This window comes from Triturus cristatus, chromosome 12 (assembly GCF_964204655.1).
Source record: "Triturus cristatus chromosome 12, aTriCri1.1, whole genome shotgun sequence".
Taxonomy (NCBI): Eukaryota; Metazoa; Chordata; class Amphibia; order Caudata; family Salamandridae; genus Triturus; species Triturus cristatus.
This window is the reverse complement of record NC_140595.1, coordinates 265221858-265234452: the sequence shown is the minus strand read 5'-3', so window position 1 is coordinate 265234452 and position 12595 is coordinate 265221858.

Genomic DNA, 12595 nt, shown 5'->3' with positions numbered 1-12595 from the left:
TGCCTGTGTGTGGGTTGTGGGTGTGTGGGGGTGTGGGGGTGTGTCTGTGTGTGGGGGGGGGGGGTGTGTGTGGGGGTGTGCCTGTGTGTGTGGGGTGTGCCTGTGTGTAGGGGGGGGTGTTTGGGGTCTGTGTGTGTGGTCTGTGTGTGTGGGTTGTGTGTGTGTGGGTTGTGTGTGTGTGGGTTGTGTGGGTGTGTGTGTGTGGGTGTGTGTGTGTGGGTTGTGTGGGTGTCTGTGTGTGGGTTGTGTGTGTAGGGGGTGTGTGGGGGTGTGTCTGTGTGTGGGGGTGTGTGTGGGGTGTGCCGGTGTGTGTAGGGGGTGTGTCTGTGTGTCCTGTAAGAGTGGAGTCATGCCTGGCAAAGTGGGAGGATAGAGTGAATATGAGGAGTCTAGGCAGAGTGGGTGGAGCCAGAGAGTCTGGAAAAGATGGATGTGGTCCCAGCGAGGAGGAAGGGGTCAAAGATGGAGGTGGGGGCCTGAACAGATTGGGGCCAAATGTGGGCACTCCTGTAGTGTTTCTCTAGCTGACAGATCAGGTGATTACATCCGATGGGACTTATGGTGAGGAAAACCAGCGTTTGATTTTTAATGCACCCTCTGTAACTTTTCCCTAGTATCTTTCTTTCCTTCCGGCAGATACCTGGAACAAGCGTCCCAAAGTTTTTCTTGGCTGCATACCCCCAGAGGTGTGCCTGACATTTATGGCCTAAGCACCCTCACAAAGAGTGCGCTACTGACATTCTGGGAAAACCTCACTAAAATGACATATTTATGCACCAAACGTGGTAATTCCTTATACCTGCAAAGCATCATATTGCACTTTTCAGCTTTGAGGAGGTGTGAGTGTTTTCATTTGAGGGAAATATTCATCTGTGCTTCCTCTCCCATCCGAGGACTATGGAGCTGCTGTTCCTCTCTCACATGTCCCTTCATAGAGACAGGTGTCACACACTCAACCACTCAGTAAACATGTATGCTTCGATACATTCACCTTGCTGTTTACCTTCCAAACATTCCCTCTTCACCACAAATACAGGGCAGCCATACCTCATTGCTCATTCACTCAGTCATCACAGTCCTACACTCTGTAGGTCCTGCAAGACCAACATGAACAAGAGGTATGTCAGCAAGCGGAAAAAAAGCCTTGGGGGAAGATTTTTTTAAATGTTACACAATGTAGCGCAGCACTCTGCGTGGCTGCGCTGCGTTACGTGACCGGGAATGAGCAGGAGAGCGCCATATTTTTAAAGATTTGGCTCTCTCTCCTTGTCTTTCCCTTGCGCCGGCGCTGATTTCAGCTGCCGTGCGCCATGCACATAGCTTAGCGCCGCAGCGCTAGGGTGTGTGCATGAGTGTAGCGTAGGTTTTGTACAGGAAGGGTACCTTTCCTGTACAAAATACTATGCTAGGTACGATGCAAAGCTTTTCCCACCTTGCATACATGCTGCACAGTGAAGCACGCATGGAAAGTGAGAAAAGCACATAGAAATGAATGCATTTCTCCTGTTTGCACCTCCTTTGAAGGGGCGTTAACTTTTGGCGCAAAACCATGTTTTCAAATCTTTGTGAATATGGTTTTGCATCAAAAAGCACGGGTTGCTGCATTGAAACACCCATGTACCACCCACGTAATGCCCCCTTGGTGCAAAGTTACCCAAAGCAGTGTTTTGCGCTCCTTACAGGGCACTTTCCGGCGCAAAAGCAGTTTTGCGCTGAAAAGAAAATCAGAAAAAATAAAATTTGCGCTAGATTGTGTCACTATTGTGGAGCTAAAGCAGCGCGAAACATATGGAAACCTCCCCCTTGGTGTGCTCTTATATTCATACTGCTGCCCTCTAGTAACGCTACACAGTAACTGCAGCATAATAGTGGGAATGGGAAGAAGGCTGTCCAATGCAAATATTGTTCTCCCAAGCTACCTTTCTTCTGAGATGGTCGGCGTCTTGTGCCTTGATGCCACCTCACGCATATGGTCTTCAGTCAAATTCAAAAGCAGCCTACCTACCTTAGGCTAAGGAGTTTTCCACTCGAAGGCCGCACATGGGGACGTCACCCTCATTTAGCAGGGTCCCAAATTGCCTGCAGTCATCCTCTTTACAGAAGCTGGGCGTTCGTGGGCGTTTGTGGGCGTCCTTCAAAGGAAGGAAGGGGGTGTTTAAAGGCCCAGCCCAGCCCAGCCCAGCCCAGCGCTGTGCTTTGCTGTGTCCTGATGCAGCAGGCATGATGCAGACCTGCTGAAGCAAAGGCCTGACTCTAACATTTTCTGTCTCATGAAGAAAACAACCTTTCTACCTTCTTATTGCAACTAATAAAGGGAGTTTCACTTGCATCAAACTAAACCCATCATTTCATTAGCCACAGCTCATTCCTGACCTTTATTCCTAGCCAACCTCATAGGCACCAAACCTCTGATTTGAGAGATTGGCTCACACCAAAATGAAAAATAACCCCCATCCAACCTATTTTCCTATCCGTGTAGCACCTTCCTCGCATTCTTCTAATCAGTTAAAGCCCCAGAGGCCACATTTGCGCTCCACATTATACCAAATTTAAAGGACAAATAATGAATGCATTGATAAAGGATGATAAGGTATTGCCCCTATTGCTCCTGCTTGAGATAAAGGGGGATTGGTGGAAAGTCATGAGGGAAAAGATTTGTAATTTTGAGGCGCACGTGCCAAAAAGAGTGGCCACTTTTCTCCTCTGTTTTTACAAGTGAAATTCAAATTAGGAAATGAAAATAAAAGAAGAATTTGAAATTTTGCCAACTTATGACACTTTGACAGCGTTTGCGGGACTCGAACCCTTGTCCTGTGAGATCCTTTATAACCACAGGCACAAGACTTACCATTGAGCTATAGCTCCTGGTGGTCTGAAGTGTTGCAGTAGTAACTATAAACAACATATAGGCCCTGGTGTCATTGCCTGTGGCTTGTATTGCACATCAAAAGGATGACCATGCTATAGGGACGATTTGATACGCTTCTGACATGGAAACCGGTGTGGTCCAGTGGGTAAGTTCCTGACTTCCAGCCAGAGAATCAGGGTTCAAATCCCGGGTTCGGCACCAGATGACTGATGGTGGTCCAGCACAGGTAAATTGGAGGTGGGCCAAACAGGCCAATTGGTAAGTAAAATGTGTGTGTCTGTGTGTCCTGTAAGAGTGGAGTCATGCCTGGCAAAGTGGGTGGATGGAGGATAGAGTGAATAGGAGGAGTCTAGGCAGAGTGGGTGGAGCCAGAGAAGTCCAGCAGAGGTAAGTTGGAGGTGGGCCTAACAGGCGAATTGGTAAGCAAAACGTGTGGGGTTGTGTGTGTGGGGTGTGTGGGGTGTGTCTGTGTGTGTGGGGTGTGCCTGTGTAGAGGGGGTGTGCCTGTGTGTGGGTTGTGTGTGTGGGGTGTGTGGGGGTGTGGGGGTGTGTCTGTGTGTGGGGGGGGGGGGGGTGTGCCTGTGTGTAGGGGGGGTGTTTGGGGTGTGTGGGGTCTGTGTGTGTGTGGTCTGTGTGTGTGTGTGTGTGTGTGTGTGTGGGGTCTGTGTGTGGGGTCTGTGTGTGGGGTCTGTGTGTGGTCTGTGTGTGGGGTCTGTGTGTGGTCTGTGTGTGGGTTGTGGGTGTGTGGGTGTGTGTGTGTGGGTTGTGTGGGTGGGTGTGTGGGGGTGTGTCTGTGTGGTGGGGGTGTGTCTGTGTGGGGGTGTGTGTGGGGTGTGCCTGGGTGTGTGGGGTGTGCCGGTGTGTGTAGGGGGTGTGTCTGTGTGTCCTGTAAGAGTGGAGTCATGCCTGGCAAAGTGGGAGGATAGAGTGAATATGAGGAGTCTAGGCAGAGTGGGTGGAGCCAGAGAGTCTGGAAAAGATGGATGTGGTCCCAGCGAGGAGGAAGGGGTCAAAGATGGAGGTGGGGGCCTGAACAGATTGGGGCCAAATGTGGGCACTCCTGTAGTGTTTCTCTAGCTGACAGATCAGGTGATTACATCCGATGGGACTTATGGTGAGGAAAACCAGCGTTTGATTTTTAATGCACCCTCTCTAACTTTTCCCTAGTATCTTTCTTTCCTTCCGGCAGATACCTGGAACAAGCGTCCCAAAGTTTTTCTTGGCTGCATACCCCCAGAGGTGTGCCTGACATTTATGGCCTAAGCACCCTCACAAAGAGTGCGCTACTGACATTCTGGGAAAACCTCACTAAAATGACATATTTATGCACCAAACGTGGTAATTCCTTATACCTGCAAAGCATCATATTGCACTTTTCAGCTTTGAGGAGGTGTGAGTGTTTTCATTTGAGGGAAATATTCATCTGTGCTTCCTCTCCCATCCGAGGACTATGGAGCTGCTGTTCCTCTCTCACATGTCCCTTCATAGAGACAGGTGTCACACACTCAACCACTCAGTAAACATGTATGCTTCGATACATTCACCTTGCTGTTTACCTTCCAAACATTCCCTCTTCACCACAAATACAGGGCAGCCATACCTCATTGCTCATTCACTCAGTCATCACAGTCCTACACTCTGTAGGTCCTGCAAGACCAACATGAACAAGAGGTATGTCAGCAAGCGGAAAAAAAGCCTTGGGGGAAGATTTTTTTAAATGTTACACAATGTAGCGCAGCACTCTGCGTGGCTGCGCTGCGTTACGTGACCGGGAATGAGCAGGAGAGCGCCATATTTTTAAAGATTTGGCTCTCTCTCCTTGTCTTTCCCTTGCGCCGGCGCTGATTTCAGCTGCCGTGCGCCATGCACATAGCTTAGCGCCGCAGCGCTAGGGTGTGTGCATGAGTGTAGCGTAGGTTTTGTACAGGAAGGGTACCTTTCCTGTACAAAATACTATGCTAGGCAAGATGCAAAGCTTTTCCCACCTTGCATACATGCTGCACAGTGAAGCACGCATGGAAAGTGAGAAAAGCACATAGAAATGAATGCATTTCTCCTGTTTGCACCTCCTTTGAAGGGGCGTTAACTTTTGGCGCAAAACCATGTTTTCAAATCTTTGTGAATATGGTTTTGCATCAAAAAGCACGGGTTGCTGCATTGAAACACCCATGTACCACCCACGTAATGCCCCCTTGGTGCAAAGTTACCCAAAGCAGTGTTTTGCGCTCCTTACAGGGCACTTTCCGGCGCAAAAGCAGTTTTGCGCTGAAAAGAAAATCAGAAAAAATAAAATTTGCGCTAGATTGTGTCACTATTGTGGAGCTAAAGCAGCGCGAAACATATGGAAACCTCCCCCTTGGTGTGCTCTTATATTCATACTGCTGCCCTCTAGTAACGCTACACAGTAACTGCAGCATAATAGTGGGAATGGGAAGAAGGCTGTCCAATGCAAATATTGTTCTCCCAAGCTACCTTTCTTCTGAGATGGTCGGCGTCTTGTGCCTTGATGCCACCTCACGCATATGGTCTTCAGTCAAATTCAAAAGCAGCCTACCTACCTTAGGCTAAGGAGTTTTCCACTCGAAGGCCGCACATGGGGACGTCACCCTCATTTAGCAGGGTCCCAAATTGCCTGCAGTCATCCTCTTTACAGAAGCTGGGCGTTCGTGGGCGTTTGTGGGCGTCCTTCAAAGGAAGGAAGGGGGTGTTTAAAGGCCCAGCCCAGCCCAGCCCAGCCCAGCCCAGCCCAGCCCAGCGCTGTGCTTTGCTGTGTCCTGATGCAGCAGGCATGATGCAGACCTGCTGAAGCAAAGGCCTGACTCTAACATTTTCTGTCTCATGAAGAAAACAACCTTTCTACCTTCTTATTGCAACTAATAAAGGGAGTTTCACTTGCATCAAACTAAACCCATCATTTCATTAGCCACAGCTCATTCCTGACCTTTATTCCTAGCCAACCTCATAGGCACCAAACCTCTGATTTGAGAGATTGGCTCACACCAAAATGAAAAATAACCCCCATCCAACCTATTTTCCTATCCGTGTAGCACCTTCCTCGCATTCTTCTAATCAGTTAAAGCCCCAGAGGCCACATTTGCGCTCCACATTATACCAAATTTAAAGGACAAATAATGAATGCATTGATAAAGGATGATAAGGTATTGCCCCTATTGCTCCTGCTTGAGATAAAGGGGGATTGGTGGAAAGTCATGAGGGAAAAGATTTGTAATTTTGAGGCGCACGTGCCAAAAAGAGTGGCCACTTTTCTCCTCTGTTTTTACAAGTGAAATTCAAATTAGGAAATGAAAATAAAAGAAGAATTTGAAATTTTGCCAACTTATGACACTTTGACAGCGTTTGCGGGACTCGAACCCTTGTCCTGTGAGATCCTTTATAACCACAGGCACAAGACTTACCATTGAGCTATAGCTCCTGGTGGTCTGAAGTGTTGCAGTAGTAACTATAAACAACATATAGGCCCTGGTGTCATTGCCTGTGGCTTGTATTGCACATCAAAAGGATGACCATGCTATAGGGACGATTTGATACGCTTCTGACATGGAAACCGGTGTGGTCCAGTGGGTAAGTTCCTGACTTCCAGCCAGAGAATCAGGGTTCAAATCCCGGGTTCGGCACCAGATGACTGATGGTGGTCCAGCACAGGTAAATTGGAGGTGGGCCAAACAGGCCAATTGGTAAGTAAAATGTGTGTGTCTGTGTGTCCTGTAAGAGTGGAGTCATGCCTGGCAAAGTGGGTGGATGGAGGATAGAGTGAATAGGAGGAGTCTAGGCAGAGTGGGTGGAGCCAGAGAAGTCCAGCAGAGGTAAGTTGGAGGTGGGCCTAACAGGCGAATTGGTAAGCAAAACGTGTGGGGTTGGGTGTGTCGGGGTGTGCCTGTGTAGAGGGGGTGTGCCTGTGTGTGGGTGTGCCTGTGTGTGGGTTGTGGGTGTGTGGGGGTGTGGGGGTGTGTCTGTGTGTGGGGGGGGGGGTGTGTGTGGGGGTGTGCCTGTGTGTGTGGGGTGTGCCTGTGTGTAGGGGGGGGTGTTTGGGGTCTGTGTGTGGTCTGTGTGTGTGGGTCTGTGTGTGTGGGTGTGTGTGTGTGGGTTGTGTGTGTGTGGGTTGTGTGTGTGTGGGTTGTGTGGGTGTGTGTGTGTGGGTTGTGTCTGTGTGTGGGTTGTGTGGGTGTGTGTGTGTGGGTTGTGTGGGTGTCTGTGTGTGGGTTGTGTGTGTAGGGGGTGTGTGGGGGTGTGTCTGTGTGTGGGGGTGTGTGTGGGGTGTGCCGGTGTGTGTAGGGGGTGTGTCTGTGTGTCCTGTAAGAGTGGAGTCATGCCTGGCAAAGTGGGAGGATAGAGTGAATATGAGGAGTCTAGGCAGAGTGGGTGGAGCCAGAGAGTCTGGAAAAGATGGATGTGGTCCCAGCGAGGAGGAAGGGGTCAAAGATGGAGGTGGGGGCCTGAACAGATTGGGGCCAAATGTGGGCACTCCTGTAGTGTTTCTCTAGCTGACAGATCAGGTGATTACATCCGATGGGACTTATGGTGAGGAAAACCAGCGTTTGATTTTTAATGCACCCTCTGTAACTTTTCCCTAGTATCTTTCTTTCCTTCCGGCAGATACCTGGAACAAGCGTCCCAAAGTTTTTCTTGGCTGCATACCCCCAGAGGTGTGCCTGACATTTATGGCCTAAGCACCCTCACAAAGAGTGCGCTACTGACATTCTGGGAAAACCTCACTAAAATGACATATTTATGCACCAAACGTGGTAATTCCTTATACCTGCAAAGCATCATATTGCACTTTTCAGCTTTGAGGAGGTGTGAGTGTTTTCATTTGAGGGAAATATTCATCTGTGCTTCCTCTCCCATCCGAGGACTATGGAGCTGCTGTTCCTCTCTCACATGTCCCTTCATAGAGACAGGTGTCACACACTCAACCACTCAGTAAACATGTATGCTTCGATACATTCACCTTGCTGTTTACCTTCCAAACATTCCCTCTTCACCACAAATACAGGGCAGCCATACCTCATTGCTCATTCACTCAGTCATCACAGTCCTACACTCTGTAGGTCCTGCAAGACCAACATGAACAAGAGGTATGTCAGCAAGCGGAAAAAAAGCCTTGGGGGAAGATTTTTTTAAATGTTACACAATGTAGCGCAGCACTCTGCGTGGCTGCGCTGCGTTACGTGACCGGGAATGAGCAGGAGAGCGCCATATTTTTAAAGATTTGGCTCTCTCTCCTTGTCTTTCCCTTGCGCCGGCGCTGATTTCAGCTGCCGTGCGCCATGCACATAGCTTAGCGCCGCAGCGCTAGGGTGTGTGCATGAGTGTAGCGTAGGTTTTGTACAGGAAGGGTACCTTTCCTGTACAAAATACTATGCTAGGTACGATGCAAAGCTTTTCCCACCTTGCATACATGCTGCACAGTGAAGCACGCATGGAAAGTGAGAAAAGCACATAGAAATGAATGCATTTCTCCTGTTTGCACCTCCTTTGAAGGGGCGTTAACTTTTGGCGCAAAACCATGTTTTCAAATCTTTGTGAATATGGTTTTGCATCAAAAAGCACGGGTTGCTGCATTGAAACACCCATGTACCACCCACGTAATGCCCCCTTGGTGCAAAGTTACCCAAAGCAGTGTTTTGCGCTCCTTACAGGGCACTTTCCGGCGCAAAAGCAGTTTTGCGCTGAAAAGAAAATCAGAAAAAATAAAATTTGCGCTAGATTGTGTCACTATTGTGGAGCTAAAGCAGCGCGAAACATATGGAAACCTCCCCCTTGGTGTGCTCTTATATTCATACTGCTGCCCTCTAGTAACGCTACACAGTAACTGCAGCATAATAGTGGGAATGGGAAGAAGGCTGTCCAATGCAAATATTGTTCTCCCAAGCTACCTTTCTTCTGAGATGGTCGGCGTCTTGTGCCTTGATGCCACCTCACGCATATGGTCTTCAGTCAAATTCAAAAGCAGCCTACCTACCTTAGGCTAAGGAGTTTTCCACTCGAAGGCCGCACATGGGGACGTCACCCTCATTTAGCAGGGTCCCAAATTGCCTGCAGTCATCCTCTTTACAGAAGCTGGGCGTTCGTGGGCGTTTGTGGGCGTCCTTCAAAGGAAGGAAGGGGGTTTTTAAAGGCCCAGCCCAGCCCAGCCCAGCCCAGCCCAGCCCAGCCCAGCCCAGCGCTGTGCTTTGCTGTGTCCTGATGCAGCAGGCATGATGCAGACCTGCTGAAGCAAAGGCCTGACTCTAACATTTTCTGTCTCATGAAGAAAACAACCTTTCTACCTTCTTATTGCAACTAATAAAGGGAGTTTCACTTGCATCAAACTAAACCCATCATTTCATTAGCCACAGCTCATTCCTGACCTTTATTCCTAGCCAACCTCATAGGCACCAAACCTCTGATTTGAGAGATTGGCTCACACCAAAATGAAAAATAACCCCCATCCAACCTATTTTCCTATCCGTGTAGCACCTTCCTCGCATTCTTCTAATCAGTTAAAGCCCCAGAGGCCACATTTGCGCTCCACATTATACCAAATTTAAAGGACAAATAATGAATGCATTGATAAAGGATGATAAGGTATTGCCCCTATTGCTCCTGCTTGAGATAAAGGGGGATTGGTGGAAAGTCATGAGGGAAAAGATTTGTAATTTTGAGGCGCACGTGCCAAAAAGAGTGGCCACTTTTCTCCTCTGTTTTTACAAGTGAAATTCAAATTAGGAAATGAAAATAAAAGAAGAATTTGAAATTTTGCCAACTTATGACACTTTGACAGCGTTTGCGGGACTCGAACCCTTGTCCTGTGAGATCCTTTATAACCACAGGCACAAGACTTACCATTGAGCTATAGCTCCTGGTGGTCTGAAGTGTTGCAGTAGTAACTATAAACAACATATAGGCCCTGGTGTCATTGCCTGTGGCTTGTATTGCACATCAAAAGGATGACCATGCTATAGGGACGATTTGATACGCTTCTGACATGGAAACCGGTGTGGTCCAGTGGGTAAGTTCCTGACTTCCAGCCAGAGAATCAGGGTTCAAATCCCGGGTTCGGCACCAGATGACTGATGGTGGTCCAGCACAGGTAAATTGGAGGTGGGCCAAACAGGCCAATTGGTAAGTAAAATGTGTGTGTCTGTGTGTCCTGTAAGAGTGGAGTCATGCCTGGCAAAGTGGGTGGATGGAGGATAGAGTGAATAGGAGGAGTCTAGGCAGAGTGGGTGGAGCCAGAGAAGTCCAGCAGAGGTAAGTTGGAGGTGGGCCTAACAGGCGAATTGGTAAGCAAAACGTGTGGGGTTGGGTGTGTCGGGGTGTGCCTGTGTAGAGGGGGTGTGCCTGTGTGTGGGTGTGCCTGTGTGTGGGTTGTGGGTGTGTGGGGGTGTGGGGGTGTGTCTGTGTGTGGGGGGGGGGGGTGTGTGTGGGGGTGTGCCTGTGTGTGTGGGGTGTGCCTGTGTGTAGGGGGGGGTGTTTGGGGTCTGTGTGTGTGGTCTGTGTGTGTGGGTGTGTGTGTGTGGGTTGTGTGTGTGTGGGTTGTGTGTGTGTGGGTTGTGTGGGTGTGTGTGTGTGGGTTGTGTGGGTGTGTGTGTGTGGGTTGTGTGGGTGTCTGTGTGTGGGTTGTGTGTGTAGGGGGTGTGTGGGGGTGTGTCTGTGTGTGGGGGTGTGTGTGGGGTGTGCCGGTGTGTGTAGGGGGTGTGTCTGTGTGTCCTGTAAGAGTGGAGTCATGCCTGGCAAAGTGGGAGGATAGAGTGAATATGAGGAGTCTAGGCAGAGTGGGTGGAGCCAGAGAGTCTGGAAAAGATGGATGTGGTCCCAGCGAGGAGGAAGGGGTCAAAGATGGAGGTGGGGGCCTGAACAGATTGGGGCCAAATGTGGGCACTCCTGTAGTGTTTCTCTAGCTGACAGATCAGGTGATTACATCCGATGGGACTTATGGTGAGGAAAACCAGCGTTTGATTTTTAATGCACCCTCTGTAACTTTTCCCTAGTATCTTTCTTTCCTTCCGGCAGATACCTGGAACAAGCGTCCCAAAGTTTTTCTTGGCTGCATACCCCCAGAGGTGTGCCTGACATTTATGGCCTAAGCACCCTCACAAAGAGTGCGCTACTGACATTCTGGGAAAACCTCACTAAAATGACATATTTATGCACCAAACGTGGTAATTCCTTATACCTGCAAAGCATCATATTGCACTTTTCAGCTTTGAGGAGGTGTGAGTGTTTTCATTTGAGGGAAATATTCATCTGTGCTTCCTCTCCCATCCGAGGACTATGGAGCTGCTGTTCCTCTCTCACATGTCCCTTCATAGAGACAGGTGTCACACACTCAACCACTCAGTAAACATGTATGCTTCGATACATTCACCTTGCTGTTTACCTTCCAAACATTCCCTCTTCACCACAAATACAGGGCAGCCATACCTCATTGCTCATTCACTCAGTCATCACAGTCCTACACTCTGTAGGTCCTGCAAGACCAACATGAACAAGAGGTATGTCAGCAAGCGGAAAAAAAGCCTTGGGGGAAGATTTTTTTAAATGTTACACAATGTAGCGCAGCACTCTGCGTGGCTGCGCTGCGTTACGTGACCGGGAATGAGCAGGAGAGCGCCATATTTTTAAAGATTTGGCTCTCTCTCCTTGTCTTTCCCTTGCGCCGGCGCTGATTTCAGCTGCCGTGCGCCATGCACATAGCTTAGCGCCGCAGCGCTAGGGTGTGTGCATGAGTGTAGCGTAGGTTTTGTACAGGAAGGGTACCTTTCCTGTACAAAATACTATGCTAGGTACGATGCAAAGCTTTTCCCACCTTGCATACATGCTGCACAGTGAAGCACGCATGGAAAGTGAGAAAAGCACATAGAAATGAATGCATTTCTCCTGTTTGCACCTCCTTTGAAGGGGCGTTAACTTTTGGCGCAAAACCATGTTTTCAAATCTTTGTGAATATGGTTTTGCATCAAAAAGCACGGGTTGCTGCATTGAAACACCCATGTACCACCCACGTAATGCCCCCTTGGTGCAAAGTTACCCAAAGCAGTGTTTTGCGCTCCTTACAGGGCACTTTCCGGCGCAAAAGCAGTTTTGCGCTGAAAAGAAAATCAGAAAAAATAAAATTTGCGCTAGATTGTGTCACTATTGTGGAGCTAAAGCAGCGCGAAACATATGGAAACCTCCCCCTTGGTGTGCTCTTATATTCATACTGCTGCCCTCTAGTAACGCTACACAGTAACTGCAGCATAATAGTGGGAATGGGAAGAAGGCTGTCCAATGCAAATATTGTTCTCCCAAGCTACCTTTCTTCTGAGATGGTCGGCGTCTTGTGCCTTGATGCCACCTCACGCATATGGTCTTCAGTCAAATTCAAAAGCAGCCTACCTACCTTAGGCTAAGGAGTTTTCCACTCGAAGGCCGCACATGGGGACGTCACCCTCATTTAGCAGGGTCCCAAATTGCCTGCAGTCATCCTCTTTACAGAAGCTGGGCGTTCGTGGGCGTTTGTGGGCGTCCTTCAAAGGAAGGAAGGGGGTTTTTAAAGGCCCAGCCCAGCCCAGCCCAGCCCAGCCCAGCCCAGCCCAGCCCAGCCCAGCGCTGTGCTTTGCTGTGTCCTGATGCAGCAGGCATGATGCAGACCTGCTGAAGCAAAGGCCTGACTCTAACATTTTCTGTCTCATGAAGAAAACAACCTTTCTACCTTCTTATTGCAACTAATAAAGGGAGTTT